Source organism: Oncorhynchus mykiss, chromosome 5, assembly GCF_057628025.1.
Source record: "Oncorhynchus mykiss isolate SJ-2025 chromosome 5, ASM5762802v1, whole genome shotgun sequence".
Classification (NCBI taxonomy): Eukaryota; Metazoa; Chordata; class Actinopteri; order Salmoniformes; family Salmonidae; genus Oncorhynchus; species Oncorhynchus mykiss.
The window spans coordinates 45,779,970-45,806,006 of NC_143026.1; the positions used below are offsets into that span (position 1 = coordinate 45,779,970).

The following is a 26,037-nucleotide window of genomic DNA, read 5'->3' on the forward strand; positions in this document are numbered from 1 at the left end:
ACCACATTTATCAAACCTGCAGAAGATCTGAGGTATCGCGCGATTGACATTTCTATTTGCTGAGTTTACCGTGAATGTGGTCTCCGGCGACCATGGGGAACATTGCCTTCAAAATGTGCATAGTGGACAAAATACGACGGGATTGAATCTGGCCTTAAGTCCGTGGCTGACACAGTAGCGAGATAAAAGCGACCCGGGGCCACAGAGCACACCAAGGTAGCCAAACATCAGGTCAGACAGTCAAGACACAGATCGACCAATCCAGCAGGCCAGCACACCGCAGTCGCCATGGCCCCATCTCTACACACACACCACACTGTTGTTGACGTTGTCCTGTCGGTTTATAAAGCATTGCTCTGTGTCCTGGGCTATAAATCACACACAGTGTTGAGATGAGAACCCTGGCTGCCACATCTGCAACACATCAGGGCATATAGAGAGACAAAGACAGCTAGCTAGTCTATTGTCTCTCTGCGTCGGCTCTGTCCGGGCTGTGGGAGACCTGGGTTCAAACAGTAGGCCCTATTTATTTCCTTTCAAATACTCTGGCTGTGCTCGATTGCGCTTGCTTGGATCTGGCACAATGAAAACAATGGAATAGTCCCAAAAGCACAAGCCCTGCCCATCTGGCACTCCGTCTCCAGGTAGGCTCAAAATATTTGAATGAAAGCAGGACTATTCTCTGTGCTTCAGCTCCGCCTCCGAGTGGAAGAAGGCCTTAAAGGGATAGTACATGCAAAAATCTATATTTGGGTCAAATGACCTTTACCTTGAGTTGTGTCTGAAGCCCCGCAACTTAATCCACAATAATCCATGATTTACTTATGGCTCTAGCCTGGAGTTAGCATAGTAGCATCGTCAGATTTGATGAGCGGAAACGGACGCATTTCGGTTGAATGAATTCTAACGGACTAGGTATCCCCTTACCCAATAATTTCCCCAGAAACCACACTGCAAGCTGCAACCTCCTCAAAAACACTAGGGGAAACGCTGACAATGCCTTTTGAGAGGGTGATGGGCCAATGCCCAGGGTCATTCAGGAGTCAGGTCACAGGTTGACACATCGAGTTCGTCGAGTCGTCGTGCAGACAGATCCCAAAGAAATCCCCCCGCCCTGTCTAGTTATCCCCCCGCCCTGTCTACAGCATAACACTTAGTTACACACTCTTACCGGACCGGATGTTGTCGAGAGGTTTTCCAACGTTTATTTGGCTCCCGTACAACCACCACAAACATCCAGCAGACACACTCACAGCACGCTAAGGCTGGTTCTCTGACTGACGGACACCGCGCTCGGTAAACACTAATGACGGAGAACACACCAAATCCCTGACAAACACTGACATGTCACCGACCCGGTGTGTCACTTAATATTGCGACTGCATCCTCATTGGGGAAACACAGACAGTTGTTTTTAGAACAACAGAGTATTTACTAGTTATGAAAGCGTTCACCTGCGTCTTCTGTTATGGCTAAAGTGGACATCTAATTTAATCAAATAGGCTATAGGCCTAATCTCATTTATTCCAGCTAACCTAATATGATAAATTAAGGAACACACACACACACACGTTTCATCCACTCAGTGTCTGCGTGTGACTTGAGGCCGAGTGTCCGGTGGGGTTAGAGAGGCCAGTGGTCTTGCTGCTGAGTCAGAGGGTGAACATGAGAGCTCACACGGACGCACACACACACACACACACACACACACACACACACTCTGACACACCGACGCAGGGGGCGCTGCTCATTTTTCGGTTGACTGAGCAGCTCTGTACACAGGGAGAAACGCGGTGCTCGGGCCTCCCAGCCCCCGAGCACTACTATCCAACTCACTGAGGGGACTCCCTCCCTGACGGTCTCCCTCCCTGTATCACTGTCTTGACTTTATTTGCTACAACACAGCCTGTGAGGAATGGTTTCATATACGCCGCAGTTTCACTGGCTTATTCAATTATTACATTAACATTACGAGAAGCCAATTCCCATTAGGAATAACCCAAGGACAGTCACTCCTCGTCTATACTGTCACCGTACACAGAACCGGTTCAAGTCCCATGGACAGTGGGTCCTATCTGACACAGTGCTGCTGCCCAATGGGGTTATCCAGTGCAGTGTGCTACTAGCCTAGATGCATTAGCCAGGGAAGCATGGTGCATGGTGACCCATTCTGAGATCCTTACCTTGCGCAGTACTTTCCTCTTGTCCCTCTGCGGCCCGGTGTTGCGGTCTCAGGATGGGTTCGGAACCTCTACCTGGCAGCACGAAGAAAGAGGTCAAAGATCAGGCATCGACACCTCCATCTGTGTTACATACACTACTTCACATTATATTCATAGAATAATAAGTCATATATTCATTCATCACATTGATACAACCTATTCCAGACAATATTCAAAATGAGTCATTTATGTCATTTTGTTGACAGATAGAGAACTCTCCCTCCAGCCTAAACTGAACTGAGGAAAACATCACAGTTCTAGGCTGGCTTTCTGATACACCACTCCCTAATTCTCTTTCTCTGTGTGTGTGGGTGTGCGTGTGTACAGTCATGGCCAAAGGTTTTGAGAATGTAACAAATATTAATTTTCAGTCTGCTGCCTCAGTTTGCATGATGGTAATTTGCATATACTCCAGAATGTTATGAAGAGTGATCAGATGAATTGTAATTAATTGCAAAGTCCCTCTTTGAAATGCAAATGAACTGATTCCCCAAAAACATTTCCACTGAATTTCAGCCCTGCCACAAAAGGACCAGCTAACATCATGTCAGTGATTCTCTCGTTAACACAGGTGTGAGTGCTGACGAGGACAGGGCTGGAGATCACTCTGTCATGCTGATTGAGTTCGAATAACAGACTGGAAGCTTCAAAAGGAGGGTGGTGCTTGGAATCATTGTTCTTCCTCTGCAAGGAAACACGTGCCGTCATCATTGCTTTGCACAAAAAGGGCTTCACAGGCAAGGATATTGCAGGCAAGAATATTGCTGCCAGTAAGATTGCACCTAAATCAACCATTTATCGGATCATCAAGAACTTCAAGGAGAGCGGTTCAATTGTTGTGAAGAAGGCTTCAGGGCGCCCAAGAATGTCCAGCAAGCGCCAGGACCGTCTCCTAAAGTTGATTCAGCTGTGGGATCGGGGCACCACCAGTACAGAGCTTGCTCAGGAATGGCAGCAGGCAGATGTGAGTGCATCTGCACGCACAGTGAGGCAAATACTTTTGGAGGATGGCCTGGTGTCAAGAAGGGCAGCAAAGAAGCCACTTCTCTCCAGGAAAAACATCAGGGACAGACTGATATTCTGCAAAAGGTACAGGGATTGGACTGCTGATGACTGGAGTAAAGTAATTTACTCTGATGAATCCCCTTTCCGAATGATTGGAGCATCTGGAAAAAAGCTTGTCCGGAGAAGACAAGGTGAGCGCTACCATCAGTCCTGTGTCATGCCAACAGTAAAGCATCCTGAGACCATTCATGTGTGGGGTTGCTTCTAAGCCAAGGGAGTGGGCTCACTCACAATTTTGCCTAAGAACACAGCCATGAATAAAGAATGGTACCAACATATCCTCCGAGAGCAACTTCTCCCAACCATCCAGGAACAGTTTGGTGATGAACAATGCCTTCTCCAGCATGATGAAGCACCTAGCCATAAGGCAAAAGTGGTAACTAAGTGGCTCGGGGAACAAAACATTGATATTTTGGGTCCATGGCCAGGAAACTCCCCAGACCTTAATCCCATTGAGAACTTGTGGTCAATCCTCAAGAGGTGGGTGGACAAACAAAAACCCACATATTCTGACAAACTCCAAGCATTGATTATGCAAGAATGGGCTTCCATCAGTCAGGATGTGGCCCAGAAGTTAATTGACAGCATGCCAGGGCGGATTGCAGAGGTCTTGAAAAAGAAGGGTCAACACTGCAAACATTGACTCTTTGCATTAACTTAATGTAATTGTCAATAAACGCCTTTGACCCTTATGAAATGCTTGTAATTATACTTCAGTATTCCATAGTAACATCTGACAAAAATATCTAAAGACACTGAGGCAGCAGACTTTGTGAAAATTAATATTTGTGTCATTCTCAAAACTTTTGGCCACAACTGTATATGTCTGTGTGTATATGTGTGGGGTGTGTGTACAGCAGCACCAGCACAAGCACAGGAGAGGAGAGCAGAGCAGAGCCTGAGGGCAGGCATGCTAGGCAGGCAGCTCCGTAATCGCTCTGGTCTGTGAGCTCCACTTCTGAGTGATTACAGGTGCCTCGAACAGAGCAACAAACACACACACACACACACACACACAGCCAGCGGCTCCATTCACTGGAGCAGTGTGATGGAGAAACAACCCTCCAGTAGGTCATCAGACAAACCGATACAAACACACAGACATTCAGTAAATAGTTTCCAATCGACAATCATTCTCAATGGCCAGTGTGAGTTGGCTACAGCACTTAGAGTCCAGACCGAGCCCTTTTCTGCAGTCCTAATCCTTCTCATCTAAGTCTCCTGAAGTCCAGCATGAGAGGGGCTCACACATCGCCACATCGCAAGTGTGTTTACCGACAGCCACACTGAGTCCTCCATCTGAGCTTTTGCTCGCCCTCGCCCTCTCTCTTTTTCCTCCTCTCTCCACTACCCCACCAACCACAAATCATCTCCCCTCCCTCCCTCTTTTCTCCTCTCCTCTCCTCTCCTGTCATTCAGCCCCTGCCTGTCCCAGAGTCTGGAGATTGTTTGATGATAAATACGGCAGTGAAAATTGTTTTCTCGCCCAGAGACAGTCAGTGACACCGCCAGCCCATCTCTAATCTCGACGATGGAGGAAAAATGGATTTGCATCTCTGTGACTGCTGCATTTATGAGCCACCAGCATCTTTTATCCTTGGAAAGGGAAAGTAAAAGGTGGTGTTATGAAAAGAGAGAGAAAGAGAAAGGAGAGAGAAAGAGAGAAAGGAGAGAAAGAGAGAGAAAGGAGAGAGAGAGAAAGGAGAGATTGAGAGAAAGGAGAGAGAGAGAGAGAGAGAGAGCGAGAGAAAGGAGAGATTGAGAGAAAGGAGAGAGAGAGAGAGAGAGAAAGGAGAGATTGAGAGAAAGGAGAGAGAGAGAGAGAGATAGAGAGAGAGAGAGGAGAGAAAGAGAAAGAAAGGAGAGAGAGAGAAAGGAGAGATTGAGAGAAAGGAGAGATTGAGAGAAAGGAGAGAGAGAGAGAGAGAGAGGAGAGAGAGAGAGAAGCAAAAGGCCAGTGCAAGCAGCTTTGCATGATTTTACAACAATAGCAACACAGCCAGGATCCCACCGTTTTTTTACAATGGAACTGAGCAATGGGAGGTTTATGATTTAGTAAAATATTGACAAGTATTCTGACTGGCTGCTGCAGCATAAAGGGAAGGTCAGCTGTCTGTGTGCGCAGTACAGGACCTGTCAAAATGTCTAAAACAAGAAAAACTCTGCTTGCCTACAGAATATAGATATATATCAACTAGATCATACTAACACCACCGAAGGGCTGGCACAATTACTGTATACTGTACCTGTGTAACCGACGGTTATGGATGAAGACTGTCATGAAAATGGAGAAAAAAACTCTATAACCATTTTTTGTTTGTTTATGGGGGGGGGGGGGGGGGGGGGGGGGGGGGGGGGGGGGGCGAACAACCGACTGAAGACAGGACGGCCGGGCTGTTGCGTCCGGCCGTCCTGTCCGTTGCTCCTTGCTGAAACAATCAAGGTCTTGTAGCAAGCAGTATTTGATGTTAACTGATGTGGCTCATGCAATGGAGTGGATTCCTTGTCATGCCAGTTGAGTTGAATCAACAAATCACAGTACATATTGATGTGTACACTTCCTGCTTTTACTTCCAGCTTTGCTCCTATAGGTACACTTGCTATGGCCACCAGTCCACCCACTATGCAATCATTGACTTGAATGGGGACGACCGTTCTAATAGTTCTATTTCTATGCCAGCACGTGCAGTCAGGAGGGGAGGAGAGGAGATATTTTTAAACATGTGCTATTCGAATGGTTATTACAGAGAACGTAGTCATTTGGCTGGCCAATTACAGTCATCCACCATTCCATGACCGTCACAGCCCTACCACAAAACTGATTCACCAATTAAGATTTCTATGATTATTAGAATGTTTTCCATTCCTCAACTGCACAGAGAGATTTTATCATCTCAGAATGCTGACTTGGTGTGGGGCCATAGAAATATAATTCCTAGAAGGGAAACCCATTCAAGTCAATGTTCCGTGATAGGTGGACCGGCAGCCATGTTGAGTGTATTTCTATGCTTTTTCTACAAGTTTCCTGGGCTACTTGTTAGATGATTAAAGGGACTTTAAAGTGTTCTTTGACCTATCAGCTAAAAAGGCTCCTAGAGCTGTGTGTGCATTGAACAGCTTCCAGCAGCACTCTCATTAAAAACTGTAGCTAGGCTAATTGTGACCTGATCAATGGGCTGAAAAAACCTTGATTATACTGCAAAGGATAAAATATTTTCTTTTGAGATTCTGGCCATGTACTGCACTGTGACCCTCATTTAAGGACGTGTGGATAAAGAAATTAGATCAGCAAAAAAATAAACGTCCCTTTTTCAGGACCCTGTCTTTCAAAAATAATTTGTAAAAATCCAAATAACTTCACAGATCTTCATTGTAAAGGGTTTAAACTATGTTTCCCATGCTTGTTCAATGAACCATAAACAATTAATGAACATGCACCTGTGGAACGGTCGATAAGACACTAACAGCTTACAGGCGGTAGGTAATTAAGGTCACAGTTATGAACACAAAAGAGGCCTTTCTACTGACTCTGAAAAACACCAAAAGAAAGATGCCCAGGGTCCCTGCTCATCTGCGAGAACGTGCCTTAGGCATGCTGCAAGGAGGCATGAGGACTGCAGATGTGGCCAGGGCAATACATTTCAATGTCCGTACTGTGAGACGCCTAACTAAGACAGCGCTACAGGGAGACAGGATGTACAACTGATCCTCATGTGGTACCCTTCCTGCAGGCTCATTCTGACATGACCCTCCAGCATGACAATGCCACCAGCCATACTGCTCATTCTGTGTATGATTTCCTGCAAGACAGGAATGTCAGTGTTCTGCCATAGCCAGCGAAGAGCCCGGATCTCAATCCCATTGAGCACGTCTGTTGAATCGGAGGGTGAGGACTAGGGCCATTCCCCCCAGAAATGTCCAGGAACTTGCAGGTGCCTTGGTGGAAGAGTGGGGTAACATCTCACAGCAAGAACAGGCAAATCTGGTGCAGTCCATGAGGAGGAGATGCACTGCAGTACTTAATGCAGCTGGTGGCCACACCAGATACTGACTGTTACTTCTGATTTTGACCCCCCTTTGTTCAGGGACACATTATCCCATTTCTGTTTGTCAAATGTCTGTGGAACTTGTTCAGTTTATGTCTGAGTTGTTGAATCTTATGTTCCTACAAATATTTACACATGTTAAGTTTGCTGAAAATAAACGCAGTTGACAGTGAGAGGATGTTTATGTTTTTGCTGAGTTTACATCTAATATCAAATCAAATTTATTTATATAGCCCTTCTTCCATCAGCTGACATCTCAAAGTGCTGTACAGAAACCCAGCCTAAAACCCCAAACAGCAAGTAAGGCAGGCGTAGAACCTAGAGAGGAACCAGGCTATGTGGGGTGGCCAGTCCTCTTCTGGCTGTGCCGGGTGGAGATTATAACAGAACATGGCCAAGATGTTCAAATGTTCATAAATGACCAGCATTGTCAAATAATAATAATCACAGGCAGAACAGTTGAAACTGGAGCAGAAGCACGGCCAGGTGGGACTGGAGTTTGTGCTATGGAACTATAATACTATGGAAAAGATCTTGCCAAAAATATTGACAAAATATGTGGACAAACCAGGTAGCTAATCTAGACTACCAAATAATAAAACAGGTTTACAGCAGGGTTGTGCTCAATTCAGAATTCCATTCTTACATTTTAATTGAACTTGAAGTTGTAAACAGGATACAGAAGTGCAATTAGAATTTGAATGAAAGGATATAATTTTATTCAGTTAAATTCAATGAAATGCAAATGCCTCTTCTATTCTATAGTAGGTGTAGTCTAACAACTTACTCAGTGGCCAGTTTATTAGGTCCACCGGTCGTTCAAGAAAATGGTTTGCTCCTACAGACTGTGAGTCACGTGGCCGTGGTTCGCTTTATAAAGCAGGCAGACACTCACACCCTGACCTGTTTCACCTGTCTTTGCGCTGGTCTCCATCCCCCTCCAGGTGTCTCCCATCTTTCCCATTATCCCCAGTGTATTTATGTGTTCTCTGTTTTTCTGTTGCCAGTTTGTTTTGTCCGTCAAGCCAACCAGTGGTTTTCCCCTTACTCCTGTCTTTTTCTATAGTTCCTGTTTTCCTGACCTTTCTGTCTAAACTGACCCTGAGCCTGCCTACCGTTCTGTACCTTGTCACACCGCCTTGGGTTAATGACCTCTGCCTGCCCTGACCCTGAGACTGCCTGCTGTTCTGTACTGTTTGACTCTGATCTGGATTACTGACCTCTGCCTGCCCTTGACCTGTTGTTTTTTATCTCAGAAATCTCTGGCCTCCTGGGCTTTTCACGAGTCTAGGGTTTACAAAGAACGGTGCAACAAAACCAAAAACATCCAGTCAGCGGCAGTCCTGTGGGCGAAAACAGCTCGTTGATGAGAGGTCGAAGGAAAATGGCAATAATTGTGCAAGCTAACAGGCAGGCCACAATCAGGAAAATAATGGCGCAGTACAAAAATGGTGTGCCGAACAGCATCTCGGAACGCACAACCTGTCGGTCCTTGTCGTTGATGGGCTATTGCAGCAGACAACCACACCGGGTTCCACTCCTATCAGCTAAAAACAAGAAGTGTCTCCAGCGGGAATGTGATCACCAATTAAAGAGTAGAAAAACAGTGCCTGGTCCGACGAATCCCGGTTCCTGTTGCTGTAGGCTGATGGCAGTCAGGATTTGGCGAAAGCAGCATGAGTCCATGGCCCCAAACCTCCTGGTGTCAACGATACAGGCTGGTGGCGGTGGAGTAATGGTGTGGGGAATGTTTTCCTGGCACAAATTAGGTCCCTTGATACCAATTAAGCAACATGTCCATGCCCTGAAGAATTCAGGCTGTTCTGGAGGCAAAGGGGCGCCTGACCCGGTACTAGATGGGTGTACCTAATGAACTGTGTACACAAAACATCAAGCATGTCGTTATATACAGTACCAGTCAAAAGTTTGGATACATCTACTCATTCAAGGGATTTTCTATATTTGTACTATTCTACAATACATTGTAGAATAACAGTGAAGACATTAAAACTATGAAATAACACACATGGAATCATGTAGTAACCAAAATTGTGTTAAATAAATCAAAGTATATTTTATATTTGAGATTTTTCAAAGTAGCCACCCTTTGCCTTGATGACAGCTTTGCACACTCTGCTCCTTCCCCCAGTCCTTAATAGGAATGAAATTCTACAGTATTCTCCTTCCTCTGACACCGCTTGGTATAGAGGTCCTGGATGGCAGGAGGCTTGGCCCCAGTGATGTACTAGGCCATACGCACTACCCTCTGTAGTTCCTTGCGGTTGGAGGCTGAGCAGTTGCCATACCAGGCAGTGATGCAACCAGCCAGGATGATGCTCTCGATGGTGCAGCTGTAGAACCTTTTGAGGATCTGAGGACCCATGCCAAATCCAAGTCTCCTGAGGGGGAATAGGTTTTGTCATGCCCTCTTCACGACTGTCTTGGTGTGCTAGGACCATGATAGTTTGTTGGTAATGTGGACTTGAACTTGAAACTCTCAAGCTGCTCCACTACAGCCCTGTCGATGAGAATGGGGGCGTGCTCGGTCCTCCTTTTCCTGTAGTCCACAATCATCTCCTTTGTCTTGACCACGTTGAGGGAGAGGTTATTGTCCTGGCACCACACGACCAGGTCTCTGACCTCCTCCCTATAGGCTGCCTCATTGTTGTCAGTGATCAGGCCTACCACTGTTGTGTCATCAGCAAACTTGATGATGGTGTTGGAGTTGTGCCTGGCCATGCAGTCGTGAGTGAACAGGGAGTACAGGAGGGGACTGAGCACGCACTCCTGAGGAGCCCCCGTGTTGAGGATCAGCTCAGCGTGGCGGATGTGTTGTTACCTACCCTTTCCACCTGAGACGGCCTGTCAGGAAATCCAGGATCCAGTTGCAGAGGGAGGTGTTTAGTCCCAGGGTCCTTAGCTTGGTGATGAGCCTTGAGGGTACTATGGCGTTGAACGCTGAGCTAGTCAATGAACAGCGTTCTCACATAGGTGTTCCTTTTGTCCAGGTGTGAAAGGGCAGTGTGGAGTGCAATAGAGATTGCATCATCTGTGGATCTGTTGGAGCGGTATGCAAATTGGAGTGGGTCTAGGGTGTCTGGGATAATGGTGTTGATGTGAGCCATGACCAGCCTTTCAAAGCACTTCATGGCTACAGGCAGTGTATGTAGGTGTATGTAATATAATAAAAGTGGCAAAAACAAATGCAGACATGAATCAAATCTTTTTTACAACGATGGGGGAATTCCAAGATAGAGGCGCGGTGGCTTCAAAACAGGTGCCTGTCAGTCATCTAGTGTATATATAAATCAGTAATCAGTATGAAACAGGAAATGTGACATTGTTTTCATACTAAGAAGTGAGGTAGCAGGGTGTGACGTGCTTAAGTTAGGCCTATGCCAGTTGGAGGCCAATAACTCGATCAATGCAAAGACTCCACAGTTGTCCCTAGATAAAGTAAGGCAAAAATAAACAACTATTTTGAATTGAGGCATCAACTGAACCCAAATTATTTCCAGCCGGCGAGGAAAGAGAGAAACGCTGTGTGTGCAGAATAACCACGCATTCGGCCGTCTCTAGCTTGACAGACAATTTGATTGAGGCATTAAACTCCACTGAAGCATCTCATGTAACCCAGCCCTAGATTGATCTGGTAAATCGTTTTTTTCACACCAGTCTGACACATCATCATTTGCAGAGAAGAACTTAAAAAAGAGACAGATGCACAGTTCAACTGTATTCAATACATGTAGACTGCTATACTATATGAAACTAATGGGAAAACGCTCCCTTTTGAAATCCACAGGCGTGTTCATGACACCAGTTAACCTCTCGCAGATACGGATTCTATGTAGCATAGCCCTATAGGCCTAACACAAGACAAGACGAGGGAAAGCAGGCTGCTGATTGATTGATTATATCATGACCTCCGACTTCTGACTCATAAGGAGCCTGAAAACAATGACCAGTGATGGTGAATGACATGAAAGTCTATTAGAGACTGGTGTATTCAACAAGAACCAAGGGACACCACATGTGTAGCCTATCATTTGTTAGGCTACACATGAAAGATCTGGGAATCAACCGGGAAACAAATCCATACATGTTGAGAGAAAGGACTGGGCCCTAACACTTGCGAAACTAAATGGTTTTACCATTTCGGTTCACTGGCACCCAACAGGCCTACACCCAACAGGCCTCAAAACCATGGTTCAGAAAGCCTCAGGTGGTTTAATACCATAACCCACTGCAGCTCCCTAATCAGCAAAACAATGATTCATTTCCATGCAGCCCGCACCAGAGTGACGTGACACAAAATCCACAGCGGAGCAATGTATGTTTTGTATGGGTAGGTCATCCTAAGGTAATAAATAGTATGCTATTTAAGGTAGCAAACTAGATTTAGAAAACACATTATAGAGTGTTATGTTTTTCAATTGAACCTACACCAATGATAAAGGTCCAGAGCACAGATAGGCCTACTCAATGTCTGTCAGTCTGTCATTCGGTCCGTCTTTCTGTATCTGCCCGTCCTTCCGTCTTTCAGTCAGTGGAATCACTAACGGTCAGAGACGTGCTGGCTGGGCCCCCAGACACAGCAGTCTCAGTCCTAATGGTGAAAACACCTTCGGCTCCTCTGGGAATAAAACCAAACTTCACTATCCTGAGAATCCTCTCAAGTCTATCTTCTGTCCTCTTAAGTCTAGGCCTATCTATGCTGTCGCCTGTCCCAAATGGTCCCCTAATCCATACGTAGTGTGCAAACGACAGTGAGCTCCAAAAGTGTTGGGACAGAGACACATTTTTGCTGTTTTGGCTCTGTACTCCAGCACCTTGGAAACGACACAATGACTATGAGGTTAAAGTGCAGACTGTCAAATTAAGCTTTAATTTGATGGTATTTTCATCCATAACGGGTGAACCGTTTAGGAATTACAGCACTTTTTGTACATAGTCCCGCCGCCCATTTTAAGGCGGCCAAAAGTATTGGGACAAATTCACTTATATGTGTATTAAAGTAGTAAAAACTGTAGTATTTGGTCCCATATTCATAGCACGCAATGACTACATCAAGAGTGTGACTCTACAAATTTGTTGGATGCATTTGCTGTTTGTTTTGGTTATTATATTGTGCCAATTACAAATGAATGGTAAATCATTTATTGTGTCATTTGGGAGTCACTTTTTTTTCCCCATAAAATGGGCTGTAATTTCTAAACGGTTCACCCGATATGGCTGGAAATACCCTCAAATTAAAGCTGACAGTCTGAACTAGAGCCTCCTAGTCATTGTATCATTTCAAATCCAAAGTGCTGGAGTGCAGAGCCCGAAAAACAAACTAATGATCACTGTCCCAATACTTTTGGAGCTCACTGTATATAGGAAACAAGGTGCCATTGGAACGCAGGCAGACACTGAGACACGTCCCACATCCACTCCCCTCGCCTTGTCCCTTCAGCTAACGCTAACAGAAAGGAGTCACTTAACTTTCTTTGTGAGTGTAAATAGGCCCTGCTTTTCATCCCTTCACAGTCAGAGTTACCCCATAGACTTCTTAAGAGGACGGGAGGGGGAGGGGGGGGGGGGGGGGGGGTTGTTTCATCTGTTCCTCCTTGCAAAACATTGTGGTTCTCACAGAATAGCTTTCGGAGGCAATGAGGCAGAGGATAGAGTAGAATAATGGTCTCCGTCCTTGACTGATATGGGCAGACCGTAATCCAGACTTGTCGGCATACACATGTTCACAGTGCCCTTAGTGCCAGTAGGTAAAGTACCCTAGGCCTAGCTAGCCTACAATCCAGGCGTGTTTTAGGCTAGATGTAAACGGCGTATAAAGTAAGGCAACACGAGGGATGACTGTAGGGATCAAAGCATTGCAAACTGTGTGAAACGGCAGCCCTTATCTGCCCCCAGCGTGTCTCAGAATCAGATGCATTCCTTGCCTCTCTGGGAGGCAGGAAGAGTCTCCCTGTCTTTGGAATGGACATTCTGCACAGTCCTGAAAAGTGCAGTACTATCAATCAGATTCTCCAATAAAAACAGAGGATCCCTGGCCTGACAACATGGTCTTCACACAGGCGCTTACTCTAAAAGCTTTCAGAGCTGATTTAGGATAGCAGCTGTCAAAAGTGGATACTGCTGGAGGAATTGTAGCCCATTCCTTACAGACAACACAGCTACCACAGAGAGCTGTATGTGCTAGACTCTCTGAATTCCTGAGCCCTGTGCAGCAGTCTGAATGACATGCTTAAAGCATACGGACGCACGCACACTGCACTACGCACAAAGGAGCGGAGCAGAGAGACTTGTCGGCAACAGAGCAGGCAGATTCTTCAAACCCCATCCTCTAAACCACGCTGGATCCCAAACATGGAACCTCACCACACACCTCTAGAGATATCTGACTTCCACAGCATCCCAATTAGGAAATGAATGACTGGGGGAGGTTCAAGGAGTTTCTGAGCAACGCTGCTATTGGCTCGTCTGTGGTGTGGCCCACAGAGCCGGCCCTTTAAAATGACATTCAACTCAATCCCTCACCCTCCCCAGCCGAGTGCCCGCCAATGTTTTGCTTGTATTGTACAACCAATTAAATGTACTCTGCGTAATATAGCAATTAGTGGAAGACATAGAGCTGTTCAGTCTAAATGGAACAACACCGTATGCAGCAGTATGATTTTTGACAATCTGTACGGTTAAAGGTAAATCACAACCGGCCGTGATTGGGAGTCCCACAGGGTGGCGCATAATTGGCCCAGGGTCGTCCGGGTATGGCCGGTGTAGGCCGTCATTGTAAATACGAATTTGTTCTTAACTGACTTGCCTAGTTAAATAAAGGCTAAATATATATTTTTTTTTTTAGATTTTTTTTTAATGAAATCTGACCTCTATCTAAAAAGGCAGAAGGCCGTGATCAAAACGTAAATAAATGTATCTAGCATAAACCAAAATAAACAATAAAACAATACCCATCGGCGACCTCGGTGGACGGGTTCTGAAACTGAGGGTTTAGGTTTGGGGCTGGGCCTACTATGGCAACATGTATGCAGGGAGACAGGACAACACACACAGCACTGTAGCCTTTGGGTAGCAGGAGTGTGAACTGTGAACTGTCATCCTCTACAAAGACTCCTATGTTGGTCTGGAGAAAACACACACACACACAAACCCTTTGCTCCCCATAAACTACCGGAGCTGGGCGGCTGGAGGAGGCCCAGGGCTGGCATAGGATGTCCTTTTCTGTGTCCCCCCCCCCCCCCCCCCGTCATCCAGAGAGGCGGCTCCTGGTCATAAATAACACCCGGGGGGGAGAGCGGGAGCCTAAATATTTGCATTGCACACTATCCCTTTCCTCCCGGCAAAGGCCATGTACAGGCAAGCACATGTCTTCTAGCTCGTCGCTACGCTCCATGACAGTGATGTGGTGTGGGGTGGTAAAATAGCATGGCCATTCCGCGACATCTGTATTTTGTACTAAAAGCACTCTAGTTTATTTAAAGTACTTTGTTCATTTACATTAATGACACAAATCATAATATAACCACGAGACCGAACTCAAAGCCATGGCATAACAGCTCGAATACTTGTCCGTCCGGCGAGACCTGGGCTGGGAAAAAAAGCCTGTTCGTTTTCATCCCAAAATACTTTCTCTGCGCTCGACTGGCGCAATGCAACCGAGACAATAGGCCAGCCACAAAAGTGCAAACCCAGCCCACTCCAGGCACACTCCTACCACCCAAACGCTCAAAGTTGTTCAAAGTGGAAGAAACAGGCCACTAGGTCAACCCACTAGGTCTGTAATCAAGGTGTGTAGGACACGTTGAGGAGGACTGTACCTGGCCAACTCTTCCATCATCCTGTCCTAGCTAGCTCCCAAGAAACCTGACAGCCCAGCAGCCATTGTTAGATAAGGCCAAGGTTTGGGAACAAGACACATTAAAAAAGAAGAACAACAAGTAAGAAACAAAGTCTAAATGTAACTGCAAGAGGCTTTCGTCTTTCTTCTTCCTTCTCTTTTTTAACAAAATCTGGGCCAGACCCAATTATTTCACTTTCGTCTCCAGGTTGCCATGGCTACGGCCTTCGCCTCTCGTGTTTTAGTCGTCTTGTGTTTTAGAAATTGAGAAATTCACCGCCCTAGCCAGCCAGGCATGAGGTGGAGGAGGAAGCTTATCTCACACTCACCCCCCCCCCCCCTGGGATTTCTGCACAGTGTGTGTGTGTGTGTGTGTGTGTGTGTGTGTGTCTGTCTGCTCAGAGAACATCTACGCAAAGAGGTCAGAACAAAATGTTCCTTAACAAACACAACAACTTGACTATTTCCTTTACGCCATCAATATCAATTTATTCGGTTCAAACAATCGGAACACAGGATTCTACACTCGAACCGCTTAGCAGAGGGCTAGCAGAGTTGTACTCGGGTGTCGCTAACTTAGAAACTGAGTGGCAGGCAGCCTCAGGCCTGTAGATGGAGCCAGCTTAGTGAGGCTCTGAACAGCAGGGGCGCCAGAGGGCCACAGGAGAGGGCACTGGAGAAGGCACAGGTGGAGGTAAACAAGAAACTGCAGACACACTCCTGATAACCCTGATTCAGCCTCCGCTGCAGATGCAGAGAGAGAGGTCGAGAGAGAGAGAGGCCCCCCAGAGACTGCACCATCCTGCTACCGCTTCTGTACACAGGGCTAAGGGGAGGGGGTGACAGAGACAGATCTCTGTGTGTGTGTGTGTGTGTGTGTGCTGCAGTCGGTCGATGCACTGTGGTTGCACCATGTGTCACCTTGCTTGCTTCGCCAAAGGAACTCGAGGTTGAGATGTCACGCACAACAGATGTGTGTAAGCAAATAGCCTGACGACAATGATAATAACAATATGGATCAACATTTTGGCAACATTTGCCTTTGCTCCCAAAAAGCATACCGACGCACTCCTCATCTTTCTCTCCTCTTCCTGGTCCACCCATCCTTCATCATTAGGCAGCAGATGGATGACCTGTCCCAAACCTCCCCCTCTCCCCCTGATGTGGAGGAACGAGGGGAGGAGGTGGTGATTCGGTTGGTGAGGACAGGGCAGCAGCCATTGTCTCCTGCTGTTAAATATGTTTAAAAAGATAACGTCTGCTGTAAAGTAAACTGGGTCAGTAGAATTCCCAGGGAACCTGTGAGCTGCTACTGGAGAGGAAGTGAAGTGGGGAGGCATAGGTAGCCAGTCGTATCAATGCAGAACAGAACGCAGCTCATCTCAACCCACCGCTGGCTCTTTTCTACCAACCTGGTTGGTTGTTCCTTTGGGCCCACACTCTCTCTCTCCCTCTCCCTTCTCCCCCAACTGGCTATTTTCTGCCGGCATGACGATCAAAGCAGACTAGTCCCTTCCTTCCACTAACTCCCTCCCACAACCCCCCCCCTCCAACTGGATCATTACCGAACCAGTCAGACAGACAAACATTGACTGTGCTGTTCTATTCAATCACATGATGTGTCTTCTCTCCACTGGGTCAGGCTATGAAACACTGACTGTCCTAGACCTACATTGTGACTGTAATGGTCACTCTTTGTTAAAACAAATACATCTTTATAAAAACGAATGCATTTCGGCGTATCCATCTCTTTTCCTGAGAACCAACTTTGATTAATTCATTGGCCATCTGGATTAACCTGCTCAGGTCAGGTTGAGTTCTTATGTTAGTCTTAAATAGGCAGCAGGGCTCAGGGGGTCAGAAATAGCAGGAGCTGACTGCAGCGTAACCTGACCATGTGGTCATTGAGAAACGAGAGACAGAGAGAGAGAGAGAGAGAGAGAGAGATCTCCTCTAGTTGGTTTAACCTACTGCTGTTCCTAAGACAACAACAACAGGTGACTCCAGGTTTTTCTGTTAAGAGATTAACAGAGACTAGCACTAAACAAGGTGAGGATTATCGAATTTAGCCCATAGGAATACCCCGAGTGGCGCAGCGGTCTGAGGCACTACATTGCAGTGCTAGAGGCATCACTACAGACCCTGGGTCGATCCTGGGCTGTATCACAACCGGACGTGATCTGGGGTCCCATAGGGGTGGCGCACAGCCCACGCTGAAATGGAGATTACAGAAGAACAACACTGCCCTAACCAGGCAGGGCTATTCATGGAACCAGCCTGGTGAAGACCTAGGGGTCAAAACTTTGTCAATTAAGCACTAGAGCATAGATTGGTTTTTGCAGCCAGTCCCCCCCTACCTGGAATGGAGGGTTGATCCTGTGTCCCTCTGTTTTTGTTCTGAAATGACCCTACGTTGGGTTAAAATGCAAGACTGAGTTTTCATTAAGGACCAGTTCTATTTTAGATACTAGAGTCCATGATACTTAGGATAAACAATCAAATACAATTATATGAGGAACTGGGGAAATGTAAATGTTGCAGTTCCTATTGGAAACAGCTAGAGTTGAGTACCAGTGGGAGAGAAATTCTCAAATGTTTTGAGAAAGACGGACAGTGGATTAGTGTTGCACGGTAAACTGAAACGTCGGTACTTTTTAGATGAATTATTTGTTATTTAACTAGGCAAGTCAATTAAGAATACACTCTTATTTACAATGACGGCCTACTTTACAACAACCAAAACACGGTTTCTGTAGTAGAATTTGTTACGTTCGGGACTTCTGTCAAATGTGCCTCACGTGATTGAGATGATCAAGTCTGTATCAGCGCTGCCCCTTAGTAGCGTGAAGAGCAAAGTGCCTGCTCCACTTACTTATTTATTGTTAGAGCTATCTGAGCTGCATTAGCTCTCCAGTCCCCACTCACGCTGCAAAAGAAGTTAACGAACTTGAATAATGCGTCACGGCATGTAGAAATGTTGAAACTGTTCATTACTGTTTTCAAAAACCATGTCCATACACAGGTTAGAACACTTCATTCAACACGGTACCGATAGCTTTCTGCTTTAATTGTGGGCTAACTTTCCTTGCTAGTTTACAGCTGAACTCACTAACCTAGTACGCAAAATATGCTGATTGTCACTAAAAAACATGAATCATTCACATCGTCTCCCTCGCCACCAAAAACTCATCACTTCTTCGTCTTCCTTTACCTCCCGTCTGGTTTCCACTAGATTCCATAGCCACAAAGTCAGAGTCCACCGCCACATTCTGCTCGTGAGTGACGTCATACATTTCTTAAAGAGACAGCGCACACGTTTAGAAAAGAAGAGATCGCGTCTTCTTCTGACAACACAACAGTGGAGTGAAATTGTCTCCTACGCCGTAACATCCCTATTTTCTAGTAGTCTAGAAAATATGACTACAATACACTGGAGACTGAGCACCATGATATGATGCCGGTGCGACGGGAGTCCGAGAAACAAGCGTTGCCAATTCAAGTCTGAGTGACTGTAATAGGACAGGTGAAGCCAGAGCCAAGGAAACAGATGCAGATATAACAAAACATGAATGCATTAGACACACCAAGCTGGTGGTACAACAGCTCCCTGTGTGTGTGTGTGTGTGTGTGTGTGTGTGTGTGTGTGTGTGTGTGTGTGTGTGTGTGTGTGTGTGTGTGTGTGTGTGTGTGTGTGTGTGCGTTGGGGGGACGGGGGGGTAAAACATATGTATGTGCATCTGAAACAACACACACACACACGCGCACACATACACACGCCTTGAAAAAGCACACAGACACCTGGCTGCTTATTCTCCTCTGTCCTCTGGCATCTTAGCTCACCTTGGCCCAGAAACATCACTAGAGCCAGGACTCACCGTCTGCACCTCCCCGGATCCCCTGTCATGACATAAGCCTAATGTACACCCTACACAATACCCAACACAAGAACTACAATTAGCTACGAAAAATGAAGATTCTGCATTGCGTACGTATGTAAGTTAGGCCAATAAATTAGTCTGTACTCGCTCCAGGGGAAAACAAGGAGAAACAAAGGAGGGAGGGAGCAGATTCTGTTAGCTGGTTGGCTAAAATCCTGAGGATTTGAGGGAAGTGAGAAATGAGGGATGGAGACGCAGCTGGAAGTTTCACAGAGCCTGGGATATTTTCCAATTACACACCAGCCTTAAGGGCTTATAGGGCTGGCTGCTGTGCTTTGAGGAATGACCTTCCTGGAAATAATGGTCGTGTGTGTGTGTGTGTGTGTGTGTGTGTGTGTGTGTGTGTGTGTGTGTGTGTGTGTGTGTGTGTGTGTGTGTGTGTGTGTGTGTGTGTGTGTGCGTGTGTGCATGCGTGCGCGTGCACGCCAGGAAGTATTACTTTTTTCATTATCAGAATCAATATCAAAACATGTAGTATAGTGACACCGGGCCAAATAGCCAAATACATGAGGTAACACAAGTCATTAATCAGATCAAAATACTCTGACACACGTGACCATGTTTACCCTGTCTACCCGATTGGCAGGGTTCTGCGGAGGAAAGAACATAATACTACGTACACAGCTGTCAACTGGCTGACAGCGGTGGTGGAGATGCAGCAGCCAACACCATAGAGACCCCTCCATATATCTGTCTGTCCGTAACTTCCACACTTTTCTAATTGTCTGACTGATGTGTGCATACACCACACACCACACACACATACTACAGTATACAGCACCGGCAAAAGAGCCTGCTCAATTTAAAATGTGATATTCGAGTAGTTTTGTTGCTCACTTACAATTACATTTGGAAACAGGTTGCTTGGCTGTGGGGTAACTGAACAGAATATATACAAATATATATATACAGTACCAGCCAAACGTTTGGACACACCTACTCATCCAAGGGTTTTTCTTTGTTTTGACTATTTTCTACATTGCAGAATAATAGCGAAGACATGAAAAATATGAAATAACACATATGGAATCATGTAGTAACCAAAAAAGTGTTAACAAATCAAAATATATTTTATATTTGAGATTCTTCAAAGTAGCCACCCTTTGCCTTGATTACAGCTGTGCACACTTTCCAACAGTCTTGAAGGAGTTCCCACATATGCTGAGCACTTGTTGTCTGCTTTTCCTTCACTCTGCGGTCCAACTCATCCCAAAAGATCTCAATTGGGTTGAGGTCGGGTGATTGTGGAGGCCAGGTCATCTGATGCAGCACTCCGCCTGGAGGTGTGTTTTGGGTCATTGTCCTGTTGAAAAAACAAATGATAGTCCCACTAAGAGCAAACCAGATGGGATGGCGTATCGCTGCAGAATGCTGTAGTAGCCATGCTGGTTAAGTGTGCCTTGAATTCTAAATAAATCACTGACAGTGTTACCAGCAAAGCACCCTCACACCATCACACCTCCTCCTCCATGCTTCACGGTGGGAACCACACATGCAGAGATCATCTGTTCACCTACTCTGTATCTCACAAAGACACGGCGGATGGAACCCAAAATCTCAAATTTGTACTCATCAGACCAAAGGACAGATTTCCACTGGTCTAATGACCATTGCTAGGCCCAAGAAAGTATCTTCTTATTATTGGTGTCCTTTAGTAATGGTTTCTTTTCAGCTATTCGACCATGAAAGCCTGATTCACGCAGTCTTCTCTGAACAGTTGATGTTGAGATGCGTCTGGTGAATAATTTATTTGGGCTGCAATTTCTGAGGCTGGTATATCTAATGAACTAATCCTCTGCAGCAGAGGTAACTCTGGGTCTTCCTTTCCTGCGGCGGTCCTCATGAGAGCCAGTTTCATCATAGCGCTTGATGGTTTTTGCGACTGCACTTGAAGAAATGTTCAAAGTTCTTGAAAGTTTCTGGATTGACTGAACTTCATGTCTTAAAGTAATAATAGACTGTGATTTCTCTTTGCGTATTTGAGCTGTTCTTGACATAATATGGACTTGGTCTTTTACCAAATAGGGATATCTTCTGTATACCACCCCTACCTTGTCACAACACAACTAATTGGCTTAAACATATTAAAAAGGAAAGAAATTCAACAAATTAAATTTTAACAAGGCATACCTGTTAATTGAAATGCATTCCAGGTGACTACTTCATGAAGCTGGTTGAGAGAATGCCAAGAGTGTGCAAAGCTGTAATCAAGGCAAAGGGTGGCTACTTTGAAGAATCTCAAATATAAAATATATTTTGATTTGTTTAACACTTTTTTGGTTACCACATGATTCCATATGTGCTATTTCATAGTGTTGATGTCTTCACTATTAATCTACAATGCAGAAAACAGTAATAAATGAAGAAAAAAAGGAGTAGGTGTGTCCAAACCTTTGACTGGTACTGTATATTGGAAGGAAGCATCCACCTCACATGTCAAAAGATCCAGATCCTCTGACAAGCTAAGGGGCAGCAAATTCAAAGATTGTCTGTTTATACAGTAGACACAGAAAAATAAAATACATTCTTTCACAAGGAGACAAAGCGAAATAATGAAATAATGCCTTGACAAGACAAAATGTTAAGTAGGCAGAGAGCAGAGCAGCGGTCGGTCGCTTTGTGCTCGTCTTCTCGGGTTGACAGTGAGGGATGCTGCCTGTCAGTCACGTGTGTACTGGAGTGAAACTGACAGATAGGCTATGTGGCTCTGTCTGGGATCCTCTGGAGAAATATGGCCGATCGGCCAGCTGCTGTTGAGCCCAGAGTTGTCACTGCAGCTTTCTGACTGGACTAGACTAGAATGGAACCTAGTTCTGACAGGGGCGAAATGGCCGTAATAGGCGGTGGGGACTGCAGAATTAAAAGCTTGTCAAGTACACATGTGTTCATACCTTGCTCGTTGGGATGAGAATATCCCTGTGGGGACTGAGTGAGGATGACTGCCTCACTTCTCTAGACTTCTCCCACTTGTTTTCTCCAGTGCTGTGATTCACTGGGTTCCCAGGTGCCTGCGATTTCCCCCTGACCCGGCTCACAGCTCCATCTGTTACTCTTGAATCTATTTCAAACAAAACGTGAAACACAGCTCAGTACGGTGGGTGAAACTGGAAATGTAGAAATCACAACCATCACATCCATATTCCTCACACCTTTCCTTCCTCTTCATCCCTTCTTACAGCAATGGTGCTATCCGAGACTTTACACCCCCAGTTTCTCCTTTCTCCCTGTGTCCTTCCGCTAGCTACACAGTGCGTGTGTGTCCTTTAGTCTAGGGCAGAAATGGGGCCACGGTCACCCCTCACCTCTCACCACAGAGAAGAACATGGCTCAAACCAGCTGTTTTTTATCAATATTCACAGCGCTATCTTACCTAACCTGCAGAGTACAGGCCTACACAAACTCACGCACACTCCTAGTCCTGACTCTCCTTTCATGCAGCTCTAATAATTCACCCACCGAGCGAGCTGCAATCTGAGAATCATGCTCTAATTGGTTAATTCTCTCAGGGGGGCAACTGAGGCTTAGGCTAATATCCAGTAAAACAGTGTGTGTGTGTGTGTGTGTGTGTGTGTGTGTGTGTGTGTGTGTGTGTGTGTGTGTGTGTGTGTGTGTGTGTGTGTGTGTGTGTGTGTGTGTGTGTGTTTGTTTCAAGCTTACCGTATGCTTACCAGTCAAAACAGTTTGCGCATATATTAGGGCAAAAACATAATACTTGAGGAGCACTGCACCAAACATCCTAGTTAGATGTAAAATTGTGCAACTAAGACCTCCTGGCAAAAAATATCAAAATGAATTACAGATTTATGGATTTATATTAGATTCATTCGGACTATTTTGAGGAAATGTTATGTTGTTGCTATGGTGGCTCAACAGGGACAAACAACAGTAATATTGCAGTTTTTTTCTCGTTTTTCAAGCGAAGGTCTTTAGGGAGTATGTGAGCACAGACGTTCCCCTTCGCCTCGCCGAGCTCTGCTAGGAGAAAACCGAACCTATATATGCGGATGCCTTTAGGGGGGCCACTGAGGTGCAGAGCTATAACATAGAGAGTGGAAGAGCAAGGGAGGGAGAGAGAGAGAGAGGGAGAGAGAGAGAGAGAGAGAGGGAGAGAAAGAAAGAAAGAAATAAAGAAAAAGTGAGCGAGATAGAGAAGCAGAGAGAGAGAGAGAGAGAAAGAAAGAGCGACCGACCGAGAACAAGACAGAGAGATAGAGAGGAGAGGAATAGCCCGTATGAGCTGACAGTGAGTGCAGTACCACACCACCAAAAGTAAAAGGAGGAAGTGGTGCTGAGAGATGACACCAGCCAGTGATCCATGGAGGACCAGATGGGTTTCTCATGTCATTGTCACACTATTTCAATGATGGAAGCCGAGGCCCAGGCTCAGCCTGCGTCCCAAATGGCACCCTATTACCTATATAGTGCACTAACGTATGCCTAAGGCCCATAGTGCTCTGTAGTGCACTGTAAGGAAAAGGGGGCCATTTAAAGGGGGCCATTTACGACACTGCCTCAGGCTCCACAGTTTTAAAATGCACCCACTGACAGCTGCAACGAGACGCAAGTAGGCCTGATGCTTGAAAATCCATTATCACATGCAACTTAATATTCAGACCCACTTAAAAAGCAACTACTTAGGCTACCTCCCAGATTGGACTACTGTACAAGAGGATTAGATTGTTTTTTTAGATAGGCACAGGCCTACTAACATTGCCACTCAGTGATTTTGCTCAAACACGCCATTCTTTCATTCAAGGATGAAGGATTTTAATTGCTCATGTTAAGCAAAGGCATATAGGAAATTCGCCTTTCTTCCTCACCTCCTGTGTGTGTGTGTGTGTGTGTGTGTGTGTGTGTGTGTGTGCGTGCGTGCGGTGACCTTCCATGGTCCTTCTCCTCTCTCCCTGGTGCAGGATGCCTTAAATGGCTATTCCTATCCATGCCTGACTCTGCCTGGTTAAGATCTGATTTCTGATTGCTGTAGCACATCTCTGCACATGTGTCCCAAATGGCACCCTATCCCCTATTAAGTGCACTACTTTTGACCAGGGCCTATCTGTTTCCGCTGCCTGCTTGCGTCACTCCCCCTGCTCAGCGCTCCGCTAGCTGCTTACACTCTTGCTTAGACGGCGGCACAGAACAGAAGCCTTGTTTCCATTGGCCTCACACAAACACGCACACACACACACACACATAAACGCACTCTGTATGCAAACGTGTGTTAGTGCTGCCGTGACAGGTGAAGGCTATCCAGCTGTTGTCTGCTACCACGTCCCTATCTACTGCTCAATGTAAACTGTGACTTAAAATGTACGCATCTGATTACGCAAGCCGCGGGCAAACTTTAGCACTGAACAGCACATTTGAATCTTGCTCTAAATCCAGTTGGTTGGACCACAGGAGGTTTAGTAAAATACCCTGTAATTGGCCCGGACTTTACAACCGTCAACCATCCAATAAAAAAATACATATGAAATGTGCAGGAAGCCGAATTCCCTCCGGCGCCGTGAGGGAGATTTTTCAGTGGCCAGCAGGGAGGATATACACACACACACACTGCCTCCGGGAGGATACTGGCCCTGACCCTCCGCTCTAAAAAAGAGCTCTTCAGAATATTCCTCCTCTTAGCAATAAAAAGGGCCAGCCTGCTGAGTCTGACTCATTGATGCTAGCGGTCTTAACCTCACACACACCTATTATACACCTTTCACTCTTCTTCCATTGCGACTGCATGCATCCGCAACAGAAGGGGGAAAAAACACAGCAAGACAATGCCTGATCTTCCTGACTGGCCAGAGAACAAAAGCGGCGATAGTTTTCAGTTTCTGTCAGTTTCTGCTGCCCAACCTCAGGAGGGAAAGAGGAAACCCAAGCTACCCTGACAGAGAAAAATCTAATTCACTCACGGCGTTCGCATTTCCTATCACCTCTGCATGGAATCCAGGAATAGCTCCGATATGCAGGAAGGAGAGGAAGAAAGGGAGAGGGTGAGAAAGAAAGAAAAAAAGAGAGACAGAGAGAAAGAGAGATGGAGCAAGAGAGGCCCACGTACGCCTCAGTCACATTGAGAGGAAATGTATCATTTTTCAGCTCATTCATCCATGAGGCCCTCTTCACACACACCAACATACAGAAAACATACAAAAAGGCTATACAAAAACAAGTCTCATTTCCAAATTCGAAAAACTGCTTTTAAAATATGAAATAAATTGTAAAATACAAGACGTTAACAGGGTTACATTTTGGGAATGTTGTTTTTAACCTTGTTTTGACAGTATATGCTTGTGTGCATGTGTGTACCGTGTGTGTACCAAGTATACATGTGCGCATGTGTACGTATGTGTGTACGTGTGTGCATGTATGTGTATATACAGTACCAGTCAAAAGTTTGGACACACCTACTCATTCAAGGGTTTTATCTTTAGTTTGACTATTTTCTACATTATAGAATCATAGTGAAGACATCAAAATTATGAAATAACGCAAATGGAATCATGTAGGAACCCAAAAAGTTTTAAACAAATCAAAATATATTTGAGAATTGAGATTCTTCAAAGTAGCCACCCTTTGCCTTGATGACAGCCTTGCATTCTCTCAACCAGCATCATGAGGTAGTCACCTTGAATGCTTTTCAAATAGTCTTGATTAGAGGTCGACCGATTATGATTTTTCAACACCGATACCGATTATTGGAGGACCAAAAAAAGCCGATACCGATTAATCGGATGATTTTTTAAAATTGAATTGTAATAATGACAATTACAACAATACTGAATTAACACTTATTTTAACTTAAAATAATACATCAATAAAAATCCATTTAGCCTCAAATAAATAATGAAACATGTTCAATTTGGTTTAAATAATGCAAAAACAAAGTGTTGGAGAAGAAAGTAAAAGTGCAATATGTG

At 45.5% G+C, this 26,037-nt stretch overlaps 1 protein-coding gene across 13 annotated transcripts in view; it reads right to left on the reverse strand.

The window, feature by feature from the left end:
• Window positions 1-26,037, reverse strand: part of LOC110523936 (spermatid perinuclear RNA-binding protein) — a 125,715-nt gene that overhangs the window by 93,716 nt on the left and 5,962 nt on the right. For 7 of the 13 annotated variants that reach the window (XM_021603093.3, XM_090235012.1, XM_090235007.1 and 4 more), the window contains one exon: window positions 2,184-2,255. The gene's annotated coding sequence lies outside the window, so the exon portion shown is untranslated. Of the gene's footprint in view, window positions 1-2,183; window positions 2,256-22,017; window positions 22,185-26,037 lie in introns of all 13 variants that reach the window. The other 6 variants (XM_021603091.3, XM_090235013.1, XM_090235006.1 and 3 more) reach the window with 1 other exon arrangement.